Source organism: Pogona vitticeps, chromosome 2 (assembly GCF_051106095.1).
Source record: "Pogona vitticeps strain Pit_001003342236 chromosome 2, PviZW2.1, whole genome shotgun sequence".
Classification (NCBI taxonomy): Eukaryota; Metazoa; Chordata; class Lepidosauria; order Squamata; family Agamidae; genus Pogona; species Pogona vitticeps.
Genome location: NC_135784.1, coordinates 203,915,909 through 203,941,483, shown reverse-complemented (window position 1 = coordinate 203,941,483; position 25,575 = coordinate 203,915,909). Strand labels below are relative to the sequence as shown.

General features: G+C 39.4%; 1 protein-coding gene and 1 long non-coding RNA gene across 10 annotated transcripts in view; both read left to right on the top strand.

The window, feature by feature from the left end:
* The window catches only part of LOC144586513 (uncharacterized), a 37,967-nt gene extending 15,262 nt beyond the window's left edge, over window positions 1-22,705 (top strand). The window contains exon 2 of the long non-coding RNA XR_013541378.1: window positions 153-22,705. This is a non-coding gene — a long non-coding RNA (uncharacterized LOC144586513). The remainder of the gene's footprint in view (window positions 1-152) is intronic.
* Window positions 1-25,575, top strand: part of NRG1 (neuregulin 1) — a 746,295-nt gene that overhangs the window by 341,190 nt on the left and 379,530 nt on the right. The gene's annotated exons all lie outside the window — the stretch shown is intronic.

Here is a 25,575-nt window from a genome sequence, read left to right as displayed (position 1 = left end):
AGGATGAGATGGCTGGACAGTGTCTGCGAAGCAACCAACATGAACCTGACACAACTCCGGGAGGCAGTAGAAGACAGGAGGGCCTGGCGTGCTCTGGTCCATGGGGTCACGAAGAGTCGGACACGACTAAACGACTAAACACAAACACACAGGTAGATAGATTATATAGGTTTACGTCTCTTATCAAATACAATGTAGTGCAACCTTTCTACCAGCATTATAGATCTACTTCTAATGACAGCCTGACACCCACTAATTTTCCCAGCATGGATATTTGTACTAGGGAATATTTCTAACCCCTGTTTTTCTTTATGGTGGGCAGTCACTAGAACTTTCTCCATCATTTTTTCTACATAGCAGAGAAAGTTTTATTTGTTTTCTTTCTGCACATCACTATAGCTGTTATAAAAAGCATAGAAACAGGGCTGGTAAATAAAGGTGGCAACGCTATATGTACATCATGGTGAATATGTAGAGCAGGTATGGATGCCTGTGAATTACTGTGACATCGTCATGGTATGATTACAACAACTTTAGTGAACCAAATCAGCTTGCTGTTGAGAGTTTAACCACCTTGCAGTTTACAGGCATTCAGTGACAATAGAGTTCTTCTCAGTCAACTACTAGCAGAGAGGTGTGCCTTTTCATAAGAAAATGATAGGATAGACATAAAAGAGATTTTCAGAATCAGTGTTGCTGGTTTCAGGGAGAATAGGGGATTTGTAGGGTCTCTTGGACACAGAAGCGCTAGGAAAAAGTTAGCATTATTTTAGAGTATTAAAAATAGTTGCCTGAGCGTGTGTGTAGAATCATTCGAATCACCGAATAAGATAATATTAATGTTATAATACTGTATAGATAAGGAGGAAGCTGAGAACATAGTGGCTTGCTTAGGGCTAGTTAGGGATGTAATTACTGAAGGAATATTGGAGTAGAGGAAAGAGAGCTCAGTGCTTTTAGCCATTCAGCTGCAAAGTGCATGTTTACCTGCAAGTCTCCTCAATGTGGAAGCCAAGATACAACCTACCTCTATGTCAAGAGAGAGCGAGAGATGGGAGAAATGTGCAGTCATTGGATCATGAAGGATAGATTTCTGTTGATTTTCATGAAATACAAATATTATCCTGAATTTTTGTCTCATTTCCTTCTGTACTATAAATTCTATGGGGGGAAAACAGGAATTATTTAATTTGTCTCTTATTGAAAAAATTCCAAAGCTACCCTGGTATGTGGTTGGTTATGCACTGTTTCTCAGATTGGAATCCTTAATTTACTGTTCAAGTTCCTAACTTTTTTCTTGCTGTGATAAGAAGAACAGCCCATTTATTGGAAGATACTTGATTAATTGTCATTGCTTCTTAAAAACTTTCTGTGTGCTTTGTATTGTGTGTAAGTCAGTTGACATGTATCTGAATATGTAATATATAATAAACGTATTATTGTTATCATCATCATCATTATACAAATATTATACCCTGAAAATTTTTCTTCGGCTTAGACCTCAGTTCCGGTTGGAGACAAATTCAAGCCCTCATTTGAAAAATGTGTTGGGAGGGCGAGATGAAGTTGAGAAAGTGGTTTTGGACTTTAAGAGGTGAGAATGGACTCTGTCCTGCTCCCAGTTCCATTAGTAGAATTATAAGACAGGGTTGAAGTATCTGTTGTGGATCAATTATCATTAGAAGAGAGAATTTTTCAACAGCTGAAAGTTGTTTGTCATAGAACTTGATCTGAATTTCCATAGTTTGCAAATTTGCTTTCTTTCTTTTGTGAATTATTTTGAAGGAGATAAGATAGGCCTTGTTTGCAAGTCTGATTTCTCAGGTACAAAAGTCTGCCTAAATCCAGTCTCTGGAACACTAATATGATTTGAATTCTAATTAGATTAGCAAGGAACCTACTGGACTAGGAAGAAGTGGGAATACAAATTGCTTTTGCTTTCCACTCACTTCAGCAAGCGAGTTACAAATTGTGCTGCTTCTTTCAGTTTAACATTCTACTGGTATAAGAACAGCAGCAGTATCTTGAGGGAATATAAAATTTGGCATATGTCCAGTCCTCACATAAACACACACACTTTTGACTTGTATGTTTGTATGTGCGCATGATAAGCTCCATCACCATCTCCGTAACACTACAGCTGTGTGTTTTTGCTGTTTATGCCATTATTCAGTGGCTTTTCACTAAATCCTAAAAATGCTGTGTAGGACAATTAGTTTTAACAATTATAGCAATAATAATTTTCACTTGCGTGTTTTGAATTCTATTTCTGGAAGGAACAGTAAAGTTTCATATGATAACTGAAAGCATTTCCAATTTAATAGAAATCTTAAGTTATGCTGTATATTCTGATTGAATTGCATACTGTAATGTGTCTGGAAAAATTCAGTATCTGTTATTTCAGTGACGTGCACCTTATTTGAATGAAAGCAAAGTTAATTTTTCGGGTTACAAAGACAGCAATGCTGTACCCTTCTTGTTTCCTTGACAACACTTGCTATAATATTTAATAATGTCCTATTTTTTTTTTTTTTTTGAGGGAGAGGATGTATTTTAGCTACGTAGGTACAGGGATGTGAAAAGCACATCAATAGAGGATTCTAAAAAAACATTGCAAGGTGATGGGGGATTTACTGCAGAGGTGGAGGAAGCACACGCACACATACACACACAAACACACACACCATACCTCTTATGCCAAGAGGAATTAGGAGAGAGGAAAAAGAAAAATACTGGACAGGACTGGGTGAGCAATGAGCAGAGATTTCCAAAAATATCCCTCCCACCAGCCATCCTGCAGATGCACCAGAATTTATCAGAAGATCCGGCCATCTGCTATAGTGTTTCCCTGGAAAATCCTCGCAGTGCCCCTCCTTCTGTATTTGCCAGCCTTTCCTTGCTATCTACGAGTGCCCTCCTATGCACAGATGGTGTAAGTTAAAGGAAAGAATTTCCTGATGATGTCAGCGGCAACCTCTTGCAGGGAATCCCTGAGCTGAAAAAAATCATTTTAAAGAAAAGCCAGACCCCACCCCCCACGCCGCCAACACCACCACCTCACAGAAAGAAGGAAATCTCTAGTCATAAAGAAATATTACGGTGAAAGAGATATGGCATCTCTTAATAGATTCTTCTGAAAATTGTTGTTCTCAGGGAAAACAAAAACAAAAGCTCTCCACCTCACAGCCTTGATACAGCTGTCTGTAAAAGATTGCTAGTCAGCCATGGCCATTCTGCAGCGGATTCCCGCTGGGAGGGTTCCTTAATCCACATGCTATTAGGGAATCAAAGAGGGTGTAATGAAAAATTGAAAGATTTCTTTGACCCTCAGATAACATCCCTGCACTACTGTTTCAGACTGAGTAGTAGTATTGCCTCCAGGTCCTAAGGAAATCAACAGACTGCACAAAGGAGAAGCAGATAGGGGTGTGCCTTGCCTGCATAGATGTTCTGCAGTTGTAATATATGCTTTAAAAATGTCCGTAGACCTGCTTTGTTATTTGTAAATCCCAGGTTGTTCACTTTTAAGTCTTCAGTGCATAAAGAGATCAGGAAGGTGTCTTTGGGAATGCTGGTTTTTGGATTATTTTTTCTCTGAAATACAGTAAGACCCCTATATCTTTAGGGGATCTGTTCATTATTCTGCTATGCATTTTTTGAAACAGGAAATATTAATGAACCCCATATACAGCAGATAAGGAGTCTGGACAAAGGCCATTAAATCTGTTCCTTTGTGTGTTGTATGCAGAGCAATAAACCATAGGTAACTGGAGCCACAAACACAAATCCCATGGATATGGGGTTCCTCATGTTGTACTCCTTTCTTCTTTTCACTATTTTTCCATGACCAATAACAAGGGTAACAGTTTGAAGATCAAGGAAAATGCTTCTAACATTTCAGAACTATGAATAATCAGGAAAACATTTATAGTTATCGCAACAGGAAAGTCTTTACACATCTGCCAATGGCCATGATATGTGGTGGATTCACGGATTTGTAGTCGAAAATAGTAACTTCACTAAGCCTGGGAAGTGCTTGGTTGAATCGGATTGAAGCCCTGCATCCTAATGTCAAAGGCAGACAGCCAGATGACGTCTGGAAACCCTGATGTTGGGTGAGGAGGATGACAGACATTCTCTACTGCTCGCCTCCAGCATTTGGTCCATTGTACTGTGCTATACTGACGATAAGTTTAGATGGTTCCGAGGCATTGAACATATGTCATCCTTCAGGTTTCCTGAATATCAGGAGGAAATATTTGGAAGGTGAGTGCCACCATAAATGGCTAGATATTGCAGTGAATTGGAATACATGGCTGTGAAGCCAGGGGTTTGGAGTTCAATTCCCCACTATATGTCTCGGGAGAAAAGCCTGTCTTTGCCACCTTGGGTTAGCTCCTAGAATGCCAGCAGAAGAAGGGAATGGTAAACCATTTCTGAATAGTTTATATGGAACAAGGATTGCCATAAGTCAGTATCCAGTTATGGGCATTCTGAAGGACATAGCATCCTCAACAGGTTCTCCTCCGCTGATCTCAGCAATTGAATCAGTCTATATAGAAGCAGGTGAGCTGTATTATTTTGAGTTCTTCTGATCTGTGTCAATACTGCAAAGTGTGGATTTGAAGGAGATATCTCTGTTACAGAATCTTAGGACTGGAAGCTACCACACTACATAGTAATGGAACAGATATCCTTGAAATTCAGGAGTCCTGTGCTTTGTGCACATGTGCACAAAGGGGAAACGGCAGATTGCCACCTGGTATGGAAGTCCCAGGGACTTGCAGGCTCAGAATTAATAGATAAAAATCATGGCAAGGAGAGACATCTTTGGGTAGAAAAATGTCTGCAATTAAATGGGATAACCATGCAAACTCAAATCAGCTAGCTTGCATGTTTGCTATTTTTGTTACAGTATTTGTCATTACAGAGTATCTATTCCAATTTTGCCACATCCACAGACTTAATATTATTTTTGGCAGCTGGAAAGATTCTTACATCATCCCATTATCTACATAAGTAATACTGAAAAGATGAGGTGTCACCAGGACCATGATTGTCAACAGTGGAACTCCTTGACTTTCAATCAGCATTAACCAAAGTTATTTTTTTTTATGAACAAAACATCGCAGTTCATGAACATCCTCTCACCATTATTCTACATTTCATTTATGCATTCCCACCCCACAACAGTACAGCTGTACATATGTACATCTGGATTCATTTAGTCCCTTGGAAGCAAAACCTAAATGTAGAATAAGTATATGCCAATACCAGGAGAATGACTCAGTGCCACCTCTTCAAGAAAAGGAATTAATTGATTTGTTTGTTCAGTGTGTAAAACTTTTGTAAAGGCACAATCCTGGCATAGGTCCAGATCCTGCCAAAGTGCCATCTTGATCAACTAATAGGAAAACACAGCTTCACCTGAAGCTTCAACTACATACCCATAATACATAAAATGTCTTCGTGAATAGATTTGTATTGTATAGTTAGTCTTTCCACTGCTTCACAAAAGGCCTTTCCATGTTTTGTGCCTAGCTATTCTGCTATTCTCTGGCATTCAAATATTTTTCCACTGTGTAACACCATCACCCCTACATCATCTTAGGTGGGCACAGCAAGTAGCTTGTTCCCATAGGAAGTGGGGGTGTGATCTTTCACCCTGAGTTTCTTTTCATCTACCTCAGCTCTGCCAAGTATTCTTGGAAGCTTTTCAGAAAAAGGATTGAGGTCTTTATGGGATTTTTTTCTGTAAGAAAACTCAGAAAAATCTGACTCCAGAATGTTCAACTTTTTCACAGTTCTATCTATCAGTTCCTCCTTGATCCAGCAAATCTAGGCTTTAAAAATGGGATGGGGACTGGCAACACAGGTTGGTGTTGGGAGAAGGACTCATTCTTAAATCCTCGATATCTCTAGTTTATATAAAAAGATCCTTTGCTACCAAATTGAAAAGGAGCATTACATTCTAGTACTTTCTCATTCAGTGATTCATGGCTGAATGCTGGGGCCATAACTAGAATGGAGGAACCAGGGCTTTGCCACTGGGTGCTAAAAGCTAAAGTGCACCAAAATCTAAATGTGAATCTACTGATGAATTTTAGTGAAATTAGTGGCAACACTTCCTGGCCTTCTTCACTTCGTTTTTATTTGAAAACATAAATGTTCTCATTTTTCTTCAAGGTGGCATTAAATTCTCCTCCCTTTTCTTGAGGGCAGGGCCTCACAGTCATGCAACAAGCAGAGGGGTTGAGTTGGTGCTAAGTTCTCAAATGTGATTGTGCTATTGTACAAATATTGTATTTATCAAGTTGAGAGTGCTAGGTAAAAAATAGGGATTTCCACCTCAAATTTCAAGAACTGGTGGCATGAGCAGGCCATGCAGTTAAGGGTCAGTTTTGTTTGTTTCTGTGGTTTGGGGAGGGAGAATCATTACATCCAATATGATGTGCTTGACAGCTGCTCAGAATCAAACCCCATATACTTCTCCTTGGTATATCTTTTCCACTTAGTTATCTTCAGATGATTAGCCAAGGGGTGTCGTTTAAAGTCACATCCCAAGAGATACAGAACAGGAAATTGTTGTTGGGTCATTTGTGTTATAGGAAAAGACCTGTCCTGTCTAGACATGTTTGAACTGAAATAATTTATGCAATGGTCTTCTGTTGGCCAGCAGAAATCACCATGTACCTTAACATTAGTTAAGGAGAGCATGATTGAAAAATAGGTTTGCTAGGCTGCCCTATGTCGCCATCATCCTGCACTTGATATGACTGGTCACAAGTTCTTCACAGATGTATTAATTTTTATAGATGTTAAGATGTCCCGACCTCTTTTTACCGGCTGTGATAGCAGCCTACAAATTCTTTCAGCTACTACCCAACCTATATCCTGACTCTCAAGTGAACTAAGATATACAATGGGAAATAATTAACTTGAGCTGTTGGCTTGAGACAGAAGACATGCAGAAATTCCATGCTGTTGCAACATACTTATTATTATAGAATCTTCGCCACAAAGATAAGCATGAGAAAACAATTCTGCTCCTTTTGAAGGCTTAGGCCATAATACAAATTGTCATGGAGACTACCATTCTAAGTGTGTTCTCTTCCCTCCCTCCCTCCCTCTCTCCTTTTTAACTTCTTTCCTTCCCCTTCAGGCTGTTATTTTCTTAATCTCCACATCAATACCAGTTTGGATCACTGAAATCTTGACTCATTAACATTCCTCCTCTCAAAGCATGAGTCAGGCTAAATAAACTGGCAACAGTACATGCCAGGGCCCTCTCTGCCTCTTGGTTCCGGCTCTACATTGTTTGTCCAGGAATGTCATTCCAACCCACAGCATTCCTTTAAAGTAAAGTACTGATGTGGTGTCTGTTAGGTGTTTCAACAAATTGTTTGGTCATGCAATAGGTCACTGCTGAAATAAGACCTAGTACTGACTTGCAGTGCATGTCAGAGTGACATAACAGCATCATGAACATTGTCAAACAAAAAAAAAATTTTTTTAAGGTTGAAATGGTTAAACACAGTGAATGGATTATTTAAATGTTATCTAAAACTGTCTCTGAGTTCCTTCCTGTGGCCAGATAATTTTTTTCCTCTGCAAAGATGTTATCATTTGAAGCAAAATAAATGGATAGTTCCTGAAAGACTGAGACAGAGGTCATCTATTGGGAGACCACCAATTAGAGCCTACATATCCTTCTTAAGGACTGCCACTTGACTTCTTCAATCACCAAGCCCTTGTCTTTTTTTCCTTTCCATTAAAAAATGATTGGGGAAGGGTTGTGTAAGGAGAGGCCTGGATAAAACTGGGTCCCCCCTATCCTCCACCTCTATGTTTTAGCTGGGATGAGACAGAGATTGGTAACATCTAGTTTTTGGACTACAGCTCCCAGAATTCCACAAAAGATATTGTGAATGCTTCGTATGACATCCTGGAAGCTGTAATCCAACAAAACAAAACAAACCCCACGACTCCACAACATTTCCCATATCTGGGAAGAAAGTATGGGGAACCACTGGAGTTCTCTGCGGACCACCAAGGGAAGGAAGTTAGCTCTTTCTCCACCAGCTTTGAAAGCAGTCCAACCATAATACGAGTGGACAAAAAAGCACTCCAGGAATCAGATATATGCAGAATCATTTAAGAACAGTATTTGGTGGGACTACTGCTTGCAGTTCAGAGGGAGACAATGGGAACCAGACAGACGTTTGGCCAAATTGGCAAGGGTGTATGGCTTAAGAGCAGTATCTTTGAAAGAGGAATCTTGAGCTGTATATTTTACTTCAGCCCTATGGAGGCCATTGTTTTTCCCAGTTTTCCATCCATATCCCCAAGACTAGGTCTCTTCTGGGCAGTGGTTCCCAACCTTGGGTCCACAGGTGTTCCTGGATTAAAACCCCCAGAAGTCTTTACCACTTGCTGTGCTGACCAGGATTTCTGGGAGTTGTAGTCCAACAACATCTTGGAATCCAAGTTTGGAAATGACTGCTTCTGGGTTTCAAGTTCAAATAGGAAGATTAGGTAGAGGCCAGAAAGTTCTTTTCAGTGGCTACTGTACAATTATTTAAATTCAAAGTTTGCCAAACTCAAGGAACCAATTGCATTTATGTTTGGTGGTTAAGATGAGATATTAGGTGTTTATTTAAATTATGACACTTTGTTTCTTTATAGTTGGCAGAAAGTTTTTAGTAGCATGTGAACTTTTTTGACAGGGAAAGGCAGAAATTAAAGCTAATTAACCCAAACATTAAACACAGTCATGGTTACTTGAAACAGGGCATTTGGCTTTGAAGCCTTTTGAATCTGAGGATTAAGGATCTGTAGGAAAATCACGAATGAGAAAAATCAGATTGTTCTGATAAATTTTGTGAGAAGCTCGGGAGATGCACTGATCTCATTAGCAGATAGTCATCTTTATTCTTATGAAGAAAAGTTACATACTAAATGCTGCTCCAAGTCATGTATCACATCTTGTCAGTTATTGACTCCTAGAGAATGTCAGTTGTCTGATAGTATCAAATGCTGATAGCTGCATGTCTGATCCTATCAAAGGTTGATATTTATTGCATATTGACTGACGTATACCATCAAATACTGACAACTACTCAATGCCAGCTTGTGAAAGATAACTAAATATTAACTTGCTACATGCCAGAGTGTCCATGATTGCCCAAGGAGAAATCGTAAAAATTCTATCGATTTCACATTTTGCTGGTTTTTTTAAATGTTTTAAGCCACAGAGTCTTCCACTCCTAATTATGAAGACATTTGGAAATCGAGATAAATTATTCTGAAACCAAATGAAATGAAATTCTCCCAATTTACAATAGTCATATTCAAATAGTACTGCTACTCCCCTTGAGAGAACCATATGCTCCCTGCCAGAAAAGCAGATGTTCTAATGGAGGACCCTCTTTTAAGAAGGAAAGAGAAAAGGAAGAAGCAGTTTCAACATCAACATGGTTGAAAACAGAGAGATTATTCAAACCTAGGCTTTGAAGATTTAAGCAATCAAAGTTCTGGGGCCTGGATGGACATTTTTTGTTTTTCCCAGATTGAAAATTTAAAAATCTCAAATTCTTTCCATTCCCAATATGGAGAAGTTTACAAATGTAAGCAAAATGTACTGGAATCAAATTCTTACCTATATCGTGTTATTTGTCAGTTACTAGCCAATACTGATCCTTCTTGAACTCCAGCTGACAAATAATGTCAAATCCGGGGTTCCCAGTCTTTGTGTATCAAATGGAAATGAATGTCAGTTATTCAAATATAATGTTCAATATGAAATACTCAAATGGGAAATATTTGTGCTTGTGGAGAAGATTCACCACCAGAATTTATCAAGAGAACCTTATGGGTCAAATTTGTATCATCTCTGATCCACTATTATAGGGATTCTGGAAGTTGAACCTGCAGATTTTAAGACTGCAAAGCCTTCAGTTTACATTGAAATCCTCGCCATGAACATGGGCTGTATCTGGATATAATTTTGTACAGCTTTCTTTCTCTTTCCCTGGCTTTGCTGCTTCCTGAACTTAGTTGCTTACAGCAAAGCAAGTTGAAACAGTCAAATGGGCTTCATTTCCAGTTCTTTGCCCTGACTTGATGAGATGAGTGATGCTGAGACCTCATTGTGATGCTTTGAGTCTTTTTGCCAGGGTGTGGCTTCCACATCTGCCTGAACTTGTGCTGGGGAAGTCTATGTTGCTACAAATTCAGTACCACCTCTGCATGTAGTTCCCCTCCCCCGAAGGGAGTGGCAGATCAAGAATGGGGGAGGGAAGCATACCAGTGAAATATGGAAAAGCAAATAATGCTAGGAGGTAGCAAGTGCCATGGCTTAATGCTCATAATCAGATAATCTAAAGACTATGTAGATGAGAGCTATTAAAATGACAACCTCGGCCAGATTCTTATCACCTATGATAATTAAGATAATTTTAATAAATGCGATGAATGATTTACAGAGAAGTGATAAAAGACAAAAGGCATGACTATATTTCAAATAATTTTTACATTGCTTTCTCCAATGACTGAAGTGTGTTCTTATTGGATTGAATACTGTTGTGAATGAGATCATGAAGTAAATTGCTGCCCTTGCCCTCTGTGTGGAAGCTGGGTAAGAGGAGCTCAAGTAACATCAGATGTGATGAAACACTTGGGGGTTGTTATGGCTGTGCATTCAAGACAGGGAATGGGTTGTTCCCATGGCAACATTTCTGTGGATATATGAGTTTAGGTTAAGAAGGACAGCGCCTTTGACCAGGGATTCTAGCAGCAGTAAGTGGATCCTGTACACCAGGAATGGGGAACATATAATCCTCTGTATGTTGTTTGAGTACAGCTCCCATCAGCCATAGCCATCATGTCCAATAGTGAGGGATGGTGGGAATTGTCATACAGTAACAACATGTTGACGGCTACAAGTGGATCATGTAACATTATATGCACCACCACCACGCACAGTTCACTAGAAGAGGGAGGTGTGGAGCTAAATTCAGCTGTGCTCCAGCACAATCCTTGCTGGTGATCAGGAACCACCATGGAAGGTACCTGCTCAAACTGAGTCTGGTGACACAAAGGGCTAGCTAGTAGGATTCTGTTTAAATATTCAAGAGTTACTGATTCTGGCCTGACTCCTCTATATAAACAATTCGTTCCGATAGCTCAGTGGTCCCCAACCTTGGGCCTCCAGATGTTCCTGGACTACAACTCCCAGAAGCCTTCACCACCACCTCACCTAGCCAGGATTTCTGGGAGTTGAAGTCCAAGAACATCTGGAGGCCCAAGGTTGGGGACCACTGCTATAGCTAGTTGGGTTGCCCATCTTTGCTCACCTAATTGCCAGCATCTGAAGCAGTCAGAAGATGACCAAGTTCAGTTGTGTACTGGGCATTATACCATAACCTTACATTGCATGTAAACTTCTGTTCCTTTTAGTTACACCCTGCGGGGGACAAAATATGTGTGATAGTTTTTAGAGTGGTCGACCAGACCAGATGGGCGGGATACAAATCAAATCAAATCAATCAATCAATCAATCAATCAATCAATCAATCAATCAATCAATCAATCAATCAATCAATCAATATGTTGCAAAACAAACAAACAAACAAACAAATAAATCAAATGGCAGTGTTGTGATATTTTGTGACTGACCACTGAAAAAAGTGCACTCACGATAGCCAATGTTTTATTCCTAGACCCATAAAATATTATAAAACTACAGGGTTTGTAAAAAAAAAAAAGACATATATATTTCTTCGTTGTTGGTGCCTTTTATTAATACAGTATTTGGTCATCCATTTGTATTGTGGTTTGAGCCCTGTAGATTCTGTCTTGCTAACCACTGCCAAACTGGAGCAGTGGATTTCAAAATTTCTAACTTTTGGCATCAGTTTGTCTGCTGAAGGGGAACCCTTGTAGATCAATAGCAAAATTCCAATGCAGAACAGAGGACTCTGCAGTCTTCCTAGGCAAACTAGGGGCATGATTACACTGGAGCTCGATTGAGGTTTTTAAAGTTGGCTTGTCACATAGTTTTTGGGTGGGTATGTACATCCTCTTGGGATAACTTTTAATCCAGATATAAGGTGTGTGGTATATTGGTCAAGTGGACTACACAGGCTTTTCAAATTATTTTTAAATTTGCCCTGTGGGATTCCAGGTTCCTGAGTTTTGCTTTCCTGAAGCTATGCATTCCTAGAGTGAAATATCTGCACCAAACAACTAAAATAAAACCCTGTGCTGTTGTAGCTAGGGAGAAATGCTCTAGCTGCTGGTACATCATCGCACCCTTTTAAAAAACTCAGACTGGTTTAGTGCTAGATCAGTGCTACAGATTTTTTTTTTTAAGATCAGACTGCAAGGTTACCCTGCAGCCTGAAACTCAGGATCCAATACTTGACAAACCCCATAGAAACAATTTATTCTGACATAGGTGCACTCACATGCAAAAACTATTCAAAATAAATTGCATTCATAATTGAGTTAAAATAAACAAGGCCCTAGTGAATGCTTAAAAAAACTTGCTTTCCAAACGAAAGACATTCCCAGCCCCCCCCCCAAAGTGTTTAGCTGTATGCTTGTAAATGGAAGTTTTTTAACTGATATCAAGTTTGTTAAATGCAATGCAAACCCAGGAGTATTTTGATGTGTAACCACACCATAAGAATCAGACAGGTTCTCACTTACAATTGGTCATTACAGGGGAAGCTGAGGAACAGGAGACAGGCTCTATTTTCATTAGAAGAGCCCCAGGATTTTTAACACAATTTGAACAATGGAATAGGGTTGTCTGAGCATCCCTAGAGAGGGGAAATCCTCTGTTTATCTTCTGATCTGTATTGAACCTTAAGGATAATGGCATGTATGATAGTTCTCACATATCTCTTTTATGAATGTGTAACACACATGTAATTCAGCATAGTGCATCCTTATTGTTCATTACTGTGAAACGTAACCTGAGTTGTAGATAATTTAATGTTTTCCAATTATGTTAAATCTCGTAAGACCATGCTGTTTTATTCTTCAAGACGTTCTCAACAAGTTCTCAACTTCGGAAAACAAATATTTACATATGCTGAATTAAGATTAATTGAATTTCATACAATACCCTGTTTCCCCAGAAATAACACCTAACCTGAAAATAAGCCCTAGTATGATTGTTCAGGATACTCGTAATATAAGCCCTACCCCAAAAATAAGCCCCAGTTAAGTGAAACCCTGCCCTCCACCATTGTGCAGCAACCAGAAGAAGATGACATGACTGTATTTGAATAAATGTAGACTGTTGTACGGAGGGACATGGTGCCGCTGCGGGTTAAACCGCTGAAGCCTCTGTGCTGTGAGGTCAGAAGACCTGCAGTCATAAGATTGAATCCACGTGACAGAGTGAACCCCTGTCACTTGTCCCAGCTCCTGCCAACCTAGCGGTTCAAAAGCATCCAAAATGCAAAAATGTGAGTAGATAAATAGGTACCACCTCGGTGGGAAGGTAAACAGCGTTCCGTGTCTAGTCATGCAGACCATGTGACCACGGAGGATTGTCTGAGGACAAAATGATAGCTCTATGGGTTGGAAACGGAGATGAGCATCACCGCCTAGAGTCAGACATGACTGGACAAATTGTCAAGGGGTTTAGATTGTTGTACATGAAAAAATAAAACATCCCCCCAAAATAAGCCCTAATGCATTTTTGGAGCAAAAATTAATATAAGACCCTGTCTTATTTTTGGGGAAACATGGTAATTGTAGTAGACAAAATAATTATGGTCAGTCAATTGTTATAAATTAGTATCTTCAAAATGAGCAATCAGGATCTTCAAAGAATGGTCTACCTATATATGCAAGTTGTATAGGTCTTGCTATAAATTTTAGTTATTGAATATATTTTCACAACAAACGGTTTTCAAAGCAGCAAACAACCATACAGAACAGATGAAATGCAACATGCTAATCAAAGCAAATCAACTCAAAAACACATAAGTAAAATTTTAAAAATGCATCAATAAGATTTTTTTTTAAGTGGCATTTGCCAGTCAGTTCTACAGTGACCAAAGCCCAAAGCCTCTCTGCCTTTGCAAACCAGAAACTAAAACTAAAGATATAGGATTCATTCAGCCAGGCATTTGACCTGATGTTTAGTGCATTGCAGGGGCAGATTGGTTTGCTGTCTTTTCTGATGACCACACAAGGTAGAATGGTCATCAGAAAAAAGTGCTAGAGTGGACCAATTTGCCCCCTGCCAGGGGCTTCTATTTTTTTGGTATAGGTTCATGTGCTCAGGTTTAGTCTATTCCCAGGACATGTGTTCAGTGGGAATGAACTAAAATCAAACCTTGCAGCTGTCAAAGCTGCCAAGGCTCTTTCCGCTGTCATTTTCTGGTATCATGAAGTGGTTTAATAAGCAAGCAACACTTCCCCTGCTCCTCTGATGAGGAGTAAGGGAAGTGAAATCATTATTCTTTACTCTGCTAGGTATTGCACTGAATTAACTTAGATAATTTTTAAAAAATGTTTTTTAAAAATATATTTTTTAAAAAAATCATTTGCCTTTGTGAAGGCAGCTTCTCATTTGGCACAAAACACAAGACAAAGATTTTTTTTAAAAAAAACACTTAATCCATGATTTAGTGTATCAATGATGGTCTAGCACAGGGAAAAGTAATAATTTCACTTCTGATTAGATGGTTTAGTGAGATCTCAAGCAATTCGATGCCTCTTCTCAGGACCTTCCTCTGCTGGTTGTCAGAGCCATATACCCAGTTTCTTTCTTTCTTTCTTTCTTTCTTTCTTTCTTTCTTTCTTTCTTTCTTTCTTTCTTTCTTTCTTTCTTTCTTTCTTTCTTTCTTCCTTTCTTCCTTTCTTCCTTTCTTCCTTTCTTTCTTTCCCACCTTTCTTCCCCCAAAGGGACCCTTTTCCCAGTTTGTGCATTGCCTTGCTTGGTGCATGAGCACTCACACACACACACACACACACACACACACACAGAGAGAGAGAGAGAGAGAGAGAGAGAGAGAGAGAGAGAGAGAATCAGGAGCAAGGGAACGTTATGATGCCAATCCCTTTCTTTGTGAAATATCTCTTGTCCTTTCCCCCCATTTCAGCTGATCAGTTGAAAGGGGATATGTTCAATTGACACTTGACATTGGAAGACGCTGGAGGGTTGCTTGAGGTCGATATGCCATTTGGTCTCAAGGATTATGCCAAATGGCATATCAGTCCTCTTTCTAACCTAAAGTAACCCTATTTAGACTGCACCATTTCACACCAAAATGGGCAGCACGGTTGCTCTTGTGAAATCCCTAATGGTTGTGGGAGAGAGTTGTTTCTTTGATGAGATGTAGCCCTGGGAATCAACCTACCATTTTCAGACTGTATGAAATACTAAATATTTTTTTACATAGACTAGTAGCTCAGGAAACTGGTTTACCGGGCTGCAAAGCCAAGGGATGGGAGTTCTTTTCTGTGCTGTGACTCCCAGGAGGAGTCAGTCTGTGTAGCCTTGAGCAAGCTGTACAGCCCCAGAGCACCTCTAGAGCAAGGGAATGGGAATCCACTTCTGAGTTCTTTATACCTAGGAAATCCTGGAAAGGATCTCTACTGTATAAGTAGGATTCAACATTATCTTATTATTAGCTGTAATGTTACGTGAACTTCACATTTTTTGGGAAAGGATATACTTGTGTTTACACACTAGTGTTCCTGTAAAAAAAAAAAAAGGTATGGTCCAGAATGACTTTCATTTACCAGCACTCACGTCTGGAATGCATGAAAAAAAATTGGCATGCTTCCCAGCATAGGATTCCATTTTATAAGGATCATAGGACAGGCACCATAACTGCAACAAATCAGCTCACCCCCATCACTGGTTAATATAATGATACACATTTCCCCAAGCCAGCAGCAATTATGAGGAGAAGGATTAGGAAAACATGGGTGCTAGCGGCAAAAGGGTAAGCAGTACTTGGCAGTGTGGAGGGAGAGATGAACTTATCATGGGTCACTGTTGTCAGGGCCAGTCATGCAGTTCTGCCCCCGGTCCATCTAGACTTCTCAGGTTTTCTCCTCTCCCTCCCCCCACAAATATGTTGTTGTTTAAACATTAAGTCGTGTCCGACTCTTCGTGACCCCATGGACCAGAGCACACCAGGCCCTCCTGTCTTCCACTGCCTACCGGAGTTAGGTCAAATTCATGTTGGTCGCTTCGATGACACTGTCCAGCCATCTCGTCCTCTGTCGTCCCCTTCTCCTCTTGCCCTCACATTTTCCCAATATCAGGGTCTTTTCCAGGGAATCTTCTCTTCTCATGAGTAGTATCATCAGAGTAGTACCATCTGCATATCTGAGGTTGTTGATACTGTATTTCTTCTGGCAATCTTAATTCCACTTTGGGATTCCTTCAGTCCAACCTTTCATATGATGTATTCCGCATATAAGTTAAATAAGCAGGGAGACAATATACAGCCATGTCATACTTCTTTCCCAATTTTGAACCAATCCATTTTTGCATAGTCAATGAAGAAGAAGTAGATGTTTTTCTGGAACTCTCTGGCTTTCTCCATAATCCAGTGCATGTTAGCAATCTGTTCTCTAGTTCCTCTGCCCCTTTGAAATCCAGTTTGTACTTCTGGGAGTTTTCAGTCCACATACTGCTAAAGCCTACCTTATAGGATTTTGAGCATAACCTTGCTAGCATGTGAAATGACTGCAATTGTACAGTAGTTGGAGCATTTTTTGGCACTGCCTTTCTTTGGGATTGGGATGCAGACTGATCTTTTCCAATCCTCTGGCTAATGCTGAGTTTTCCAAACTTGCGGGCAAGTCCTTTATCATGTCCGTCTTTGCGCAAAATGTTCTTTTGCTAGCTCCAGTTTTCTTGAACAGTTCTCTGGTTTTTCCTTTCTATTATTTTCCTCTATTTCTTTGCGCTGTTCATTTAAGAAGTCTGCATTTCATTTTCTGTAACTTTCCCTATCTCCCTTGCAGTTTGTTTCCCTTCTCTTCTCTGCTATTTGTAAGGCCTCGTTGGATAGCCACTTTGCTTTTTTGCATTTCCTTTTCTTTAGAATGTTTTTTGTTGCTGCCTCCTATACAATGTTACAAGCCTCCATCCATAGTTCTTCAGGCACTCTGTCCACCAAATCTAGTTCCTTAAATCTTCATTTCCATTGTGTATTCATAAGGGATTTGGTCTATTATACCTGACTAGCCCAGTGGGCTACTTTCTTCAGTTTAAGCTTGAGTTTTGCTATAAGAAGCTGTTGATCAGAGCCACAATCAGCTGGAGGGCTTGTTTTTGCTGACTGTATAGAGCTTCTCCATATGCACTTTTAGCCTCTTCAGCATCAGTGGTTGGTGCATAAACTTGGATTACTGTGATGTTGAAAAGTCTGCCTTGGATTCATTTTGAAATCATTGTATCATTTTTGAGATTGTATCCCAGTACAGCTTTGCCCACTCTTTTGTTGACTATGAGGGCTACTCATAGTCATCCTCTTTCTTCTATGGGATTCTTGGCCACAATAGGAGATATGATCATCATCTGAATTTAATTTGCCCACTCCTGTCCATTTTAGTTCATTGACGCCCAGGATGTCAATGTTTATTCTTGTCATCTCCTGTTTGACCACATCCAGATCACTCAAGCCCCTTTGCCACGACAAGGAAGCAATCTGTGAAGGGGCCTCAAATATGGTTGAATTTAAAATTCCTTAAAAAACATCACTGGAAGTGATTATTTTATTTTCTCTATCTTTCTCATTCTCTAGAGTAACTAACTATTGGTATACAGTTTATTTCTCACACTTCCTTCAAAGAACTTAGCATGCTATGTGAAGTTTGACCTGTTTGATCTTAAAATCTTGTGTGAGGTAGGTTTACTGAAGACAGCACCTTGTCTCAGTCAGCTTAATTATCTTCTTAGTTAAGTGGGAATATAAACCTTGGACACTCAAGTTTTAAGCCTGACATGTACCTCCACTAATCACATAGACTGTACTGAACATGCACAGTTACAGTTGAACAAATCCTGGGGACTTCAGCTTGAGAAAACTACATCCTGTGTTTTCCCAAACTATAGTGCATACCACAGATTCTGAAGTTATTGTTCCAAGTCATATGTAGTTTTTAATGGACATTTATATTTAAGTCACTCATGAGGTAAAGTTCAACTAAGCTTTATCACTTTCTACTTGACTGTTGAATTTAAACACATGTATGGGAAACTTGCCTCCCCAACATTTTAGCTGATACAAATTAATTAAAAAGGTATAAATTGCATACAAATACTTTTTTTTTTTTTTTTTTTTTTGCTTTACTGTTTTGAACTAGCAAAAAGGTTTGAGATACTGTTTCTTTTCCAGATGGATTCAGAAGTCTATTAGTGACACCGGCTATTTGTCAGTATGTCAGCAGGGAAGAGCCAAGCTGAGGACATTTTATGTGGCTGTAGGGAAATAAGTGGGGAAAAAACACGTTTGTTTGTTAGGCTACAGGCAATCTTATAATTTTGTTTCATGCTTCCCCCTCTCCTGAGGCAGTAGGAAGTGCCAAGGCTGCTTCGAAGGATCATTTTCCTTGCAAAGACACAGAGAACTAGATGCTTAATATTTCTGCAATATGTGTTTGTTTTTAAATGTATGGGCCAAGCAGGTAGGAAGCATGTGCAGGCAATGCTTGCTCCAACATCCAAACATCACAGAAAGGCACCTGGAGCCCTCAGAGTACTTTTTCCCAGCCAGCTGCATATTGTGGGGTGGGTGGCTTGTTTGGTTGGTCGGTCTAGTCAAATTCATCCCACTGTTTCTTTCCACATGTACGTGGATGTAGATTTCAGGAAGCTTCCACACGAATAAGCCTAGTCAGAAGTCCCCATCACAATCGATAGAACTTCATTATGAGAAAAGAAACAGAAGTCCTTCTTTAACTTTTGATTATTTTCATGTCAGAAGGAATAAGAAAGTATTAACAATTCTGTCTTAAATTCACTCTTAAATCACAACTAGAGTAGACCCATCAAATCAATAGAAATTATATACAAGTTGACACATCCGATCCTCCCTCACCCAGTGGGTCTATTCTAGTTTTGACTTACTACTGTATTTCAGCCATTGAATGCTAGATATTGTTTATTAAACTACACATTATCTAACTTCCCTTCAGTCTTTCAGAAGATACAGTGATTTGGGTAATATAAATATATATTTAAATAGAATTAGTCCAATTATTAATGAAATTGCCTGTGCAGAGCAGGAATATAATATAGTTTTGTCACAGCATTTTTGGAAGATCAGAACCCTAATAGTGGAGGTTAATTATGTGTTTACCTATCATCTGTTTTTGTGGATTTCATTTAAATGCTCATGACTCTATTATTTCCTTGGTCTTGCTGCAGCTGTAGGAGTATTGTACTGTTTTCTTGGAACTTGGCTCTCTAGAGCCATGTTTCAAGTTGAGTCCTGTAGAAAATGTGGGCCAAAAAAGGGGAAGGGTCAGGGAGCGAGAAAGGGAGGTGGGGATTGAGAGAGAAAGAAGAGGCGGAGAAAACTGGAATGTAAACCTGCAGGATAAGAAAGTCTCTTGAGACTTGTGTTTCCTTCCGGACCACGCTTCCCCTTTCTCACAGAATTATTATAACATCCTCCTGACAATATCATGTATTGCACGGATAATAAATCCAGATTTGGACACATGCTGAAGAGCAAGCCTCAACCAGTCCCCCTGTCTAAGACACATACCTGTGTATTCTGTGACAATGAATCATGGACTTGCAGAACAGTTATTGTCTACGCAGAAGTAAACTGCCTTGAATTCAATGGAATTTTATTCTAGACATATGTGGACAGATGGGGAGATCCTGTAGCCTACCATATGTTGGACCCCACATCTGGAGGACACAATATTGCCATTCCTTATGTAAAGAACTGCAGTCTTACTATCTGATTTGGAAGTCTGTTAGACTCCTCTTGCCTATTTAGTCCCCAGTGTTAGGAAAGATTCCTCCACAGCCCACAAGATGTCACTGTGCAAAAGTAAAATCTCAAATGAGAAAAAAATATTATTATAAATTCTTAATTTTCCTAGATTATCCTGGCCTTTCTTGAGAGATTTTGATCATGAGAGAGTGTAAAAGTGGAAGGTAACTTGGTGATCAGAGAAACCGGACCAGTGCAACTCTCCCCCCCCCCATATTTTTAACATTTAATTGTATGTATTTAGCATTTGTTGTTATGTACCATCACATTGGAAACAACTTACAGCAACCGCAGCAAAACTTTCAAAGAAATTGAGATATTTAAGGAGTGGCTTTACCACTTCTACACCCCCAGTGAGTTACCATGGCTGAGCAGGGATTTGAAGCCAAACCTCCTGAGTCCAAGTCTATCATTCTATCAACTACATCACACTGGGTATTTAGCATACATGAAATTAAAGGCTGGGGGGGAATTAAGTAGCTGTTATAACTCAATCGGTTGGAGTGCCTGGAGTGCCTGACCTGATGACACATATCGTATTTTTCTTTGTATAAGACACCCCGATGTATAAGACAAGAAAATTTGATTGCTGCTTTCCCCGCCACTTCCTAAGCCCCATGGGGCTTAGCAAACAGAGGGGGAGAGCAGCGATCAAAGTGCAGCATGATCGCTTTGATCCCTTCCCCCCTCCACTTGTTTTTGTTCTCTCCTCAGCTTACTTCCGTGTATAAGACAACCCTCAATTTTTAGTCTAAAGATTTTAGACAAAAGTATCATCTTATACATGGAAAAATGCGGTAATCAACATAATTAATTGATTTGGTGTTAATCGTATGTGGCTCATAAAGCATAAGGGAAGTTTATACAAGAAATCTGAAGAACCCAAAACCTGTAAGTAAATTGCTGCCACTCTGGAGCTTGGCTGTAAATATTTTTTTTTAAAAAAATGAGTGATTCTAAAACTTGTGTAAAATAACTTTCTTACATAGGAAGAATTAAGAACATCTGTCAAATAGATATGACAGGGCAAGTATATTAGCAGGAAGACTGAGGGTTCGATTCAGACATCCACAATTTTGAAGACTTCTCAGAATCAGAAGAAAGCTTTTCAATCCCTGGATGTCCTCTCTGTGTTTAGATCAAAATCTGAGCACTTAAAAAAAGCAAAGCAAGTATTTTTGGATAACTTTCTACTGCTTTCTGGCTTCTTGCAAAGTCCTCCCTGTTAACTTCAGCTCTAAACCTTTCCCCCTGATCCTCTATCCTTACTCTGTTGGCAAAATCATCCATTCTGATGAGAGGCAAAATGATCAGTTCTCTCCACCACCGCCTCACATCACAACTCAAGCTCGCTGCCCTCCTTCTTGGGCCTCCATTGGCCCAAGTTAAATGAGACCAGCCACCGCAGATTCTAGGTGGTACAGTAATTTCAAGGCCTCCTGTCCAATCTCCTGCTTCCCAGCCTCAAGTATGTGCCATTTCCACTCTCTCTTGTTCTTCTGGCTTTCTCCCAGACTCCATGCTTGTCATCCCTCCTAGTCTTCGAACTAGGTCGGCCACATGGCTTGCTTTATGGCAAAGAAGTCATCTACTTGAAGGGCAATTTTAGAAGAAGAATCCGTATATCAGAGGTACTCTGTTTGAAGGCTAGTTTGGCTTAGAGATCAAGAACTGCAAGGAGAAGGGCAGATTCTGAAGCCCTTACATTTGCTTCTTCCTAAGGGCACCTTGACAGCAGGTACTGCTCTTTCCCTACTTGGGTGAGTCATATTATAATTCATTTGCTGCCTTGGGTCCTTTTTAACCCCAATAATTATATGGGAGTTCATGCATTAGGGTGTTTTTTTTAATATATAAAAGGATTACAGTCAGGATGTATAGTGCAAAGAGCTTTTGGGTTCCCCAGTACCACCCTTAATGTGTGATTCATTACAGGGTGGTACAGGAAGGAAAGGCAGGAAATACCAACTGTATCCTTTCTTGGGGCTGTTGCGATGAACCTGTGAGTTGTGCTAAAAGGACCTGGGAATACACACTAGGATAATACAATTATGCAATAGGACTGTGCTTAGTCATTATGCTGATTAATAACTCCTTCTTTGGAATAGAAATGTTCCCTCAAAATGTACATATTTTGGGCCAAAATGCAAGATGGTTGTCATTGTGCCATTCTTAATGTCTACCTGCCAGAACAAATAACTATAACAATGGAAGAAAATTATAGAGCTACAACTTCAAAACTAAAAAAGGAGGCATGAAACTGGAACCATACTTAGCCCCAGTACAGCAATATACTTACTGGATCATGGCCCAGATGTGTTTTGGCAGAAAGGGCAATATAATTCTTGATTAAATTACTTAAGTGCTATTGTCAGGAAAAGCTCAGACTGAGTTAAAAAGCAACTTTCGCCCACATTTTTGGTGTCGATATTTTATTAGGGATGTGATGTTCAGTTGTACTGAACTGTACACTGAAGCAAAATATGGAGGATTCAAATAGCAGTAGAGGGAGCAAAGTAATTCACTTGATAATTCACTGGCAGAGAACCAGCTCATTCATTTGAGTCAAAAAGTTAAGAGACATGTTGGTAATTTCTACACTGTAGCTCACTCTAGTTGAAGGGCGCCAGGAAGGGCAGAGAGGGGTGTTAAAGCACAGGAACAGAAAAGCATCCAACTGGTAAGAGTCACAATCCATAACAAGGACAAAATGGGATTTATTAAACTGATAGAAAATCCTAATGGCAAGTTTTTCAGGAACAGAATATATCTATTTTAAAGCGTATAAAATATAGTTTTGACGTATGATACAGGAAGTGCCATGGCCTGTACCTGGGTATTTGTACCCAAATATTTGTAGTATTTCTTTTCTATCTTGCTTAGATAGTTACAGAGTAAATCAGCTGTGAAAGGGCGGGAGGATGAAAGGGGCACGAGCGTGTTGCTCTTTCATGGCTGCATTACCCATTTCCTAAACTCCGCAGGAGTTAGGAAGCGGGAAACGCAGCCGGGAAAGGGCGGGAGGATCAAAGGGGCGTGAGCGTGCAATTTTTTAAATTTGGGAGTTAGAAAAGGGGGGGTTGTCTTGTATTTTGGGTCATCTTGTAAATGGAAAAATACCGTATGTATGTATGTATGTATGTATGTATGTATGTATGTATGTATGTATGTATGTATGTATGTATGTATGTATGTATGTATGTATGTATGTATGTATGTATGTATGTATCTAGGCCGCCTAGAGTAGTCCACCGCAACTAGATAGGCGGGATATTAATTAATTAATTAATTAATTAATTAATTAATTAATTAAATAAATAAATAAATAAATAAATAAATAAATAAATATATTATTATTATTATTATTATTATTATTATTATTATTATTAATAATAATAATAATAATAATAATAATAATAATAATAATAATAATAATAATAATAATAATAATAATAATAATAATAATAATAATAATAATAAATGTCCTTGTAGCGTTCACCTTTTGTTAGAAATAAGTCATGTATTATTCATGTTCTATGCAAATGTGGTGGAGAGGTGGAGCTGAGAGAGAGGTTAAAAGGCAGAGCCTGAGAGGAGGTCAGTCAGTCAAGAGTCAGTCAGGAGAGAGAAAGTGAGTTAGTCAAAGTTGAGTCAGAAGAGATAGATATTGAGTTAGAAAATAGTTAAGATAAATAGATAGAGAAGGTGGTAATTAAATATATGGCATGAAGAAAGTATGTACAGTATAGAGAGACCTGTGAATGATTTGATTGTGTACTATGAACAACTGAAGAACATCTGTGATTATTATTAACTTTGCTACACTCCAATAAATAAGTTCTTTTTGCATTTACCAGACAAGTGTTTGGACAAATGTCTTTTATATTGTGGATGGAGGTAATCCACTGGTGACAGTGAGGAAAAAAAAACTGGAATGTTTGCGATGGCACAAAAAGTAGGTGCTTCATAGGGGTGAACGTCACAGTCCCCTTCATGGATTGCTGCCTTGTCATGGCGAAGGGGCTTGAGTTATCCGGAGAAGCTATGGGCTATGCCGTGCAGGGACACCCAAGGCGGACAGGTCATAGTGGAGAGTTCTGACTAAACGCGATTCACTTGGAGCAGTAATTGGCAAGCCACTCCAGTATCTTTGTCAAGAAAATTCCATGAACAGAAACAAAAGGCTAAAATATATGATGCTGGAAGATGAGCCCCTCAGGTGAGAAGGCATCCAACGTGCTACTGAGGAAGTGCAGAGGACAAGGACAAGTAGCTCCAGAGCTAATGAAGTGGTTGGGCCAAAGCCGAAAGGATGCTCAGCTATGAACATGCCTGGAAGTGAAAGGAAAGTCTGATGCTGCAAAGAAAAATACTGCATAGGAACCTGGAATGTAAGATCTATGAACCTTGGTGAGGTGCATGTGGTCAAACAGGAGATGGCAAAAATAAGCATTGACATCTTGGGCATCAGTGAACTGTAATGGATGGGAATGGGCAAATTCAATTCAGACGATGATCATATCTCCTATTGTGGCCAAGAATCCCGTAGAAGAAAGAGGATGACTATGAGTAGCCCCCATAGTCAACAAAAGAGTGGGAAAAGCTGTACTAGGATACAATCTCAAAAATGATACAATGATTTCAAAATGAATCCAAGGCAGGCCTTTCAACATCACAGTAATCCAAGTTTATGCACCAACCATGAATGCTGAAAAGGCTGAAATTGACCAATGCTACGAAGACTTACAACACCTTCTAGAACTAACAACAAAGAAAGATGTTCTTGTCATTATGGGGGACTGGAATGCTAAAGTGGGGAGTCAAGAGATAAAAGGAACAACAGGTAAGTTTGGCATTGGAATTCGAAACGAAGCAGGGCAAAGGCTAATAGAGTTTTGTCAAGAGAACAAGCTGGTCATCACAAATACTCTTTTCCAACAACATAAGAGGCGACTCTACACATGGACATCACCAGATGGGCAATACCAAAATCAGATTCATTATGTTTTCTGCAGGTAAAGATGGAGAAGCTCTATACAGCCAGCAAAAACAAGACCTGGAGCTGATTGTGGCTCTGATCATCAGCTTCTTATAGCAAAACTCAAACTTAAACTGAAAAAAGTAGGAAAAACCACTGGGCTAGTCAAGTATAATCTAGACTAAATCCCTTATGAATACACAGTGGAAGTGAAGAACAGATTTAAGGAATTAGATTTGGTGGACAGAGTGCCTGAAGAACTATGGCTGGAGGCCTGTAACATTGTACAGGAGGCAGCAACAAAAACCATCCCAAAGAAAATGCAAGAAAGCAAAGTGGCTGTCCAACGAGGCCTTACAAATAGCAGAGAAGAGAAGGGAAATAAAATGCAAGGGAGATAGGGAAAGTTACAGAAAATTTAATGCATACTTCGAAAGAATAGCAAGGACAGATAAGAGGGCCTTCTTAACTGAAGAATGCAAAGAAATAGAGGAAAATAATAGAAAGGGAAAAACCAGAGATCTGTTCAAGAAAACTGCAGCTATCAAAGGAACATTTTGTGCAAAGATGGATATGATAAATGACAAATATGGTAGGGACCTC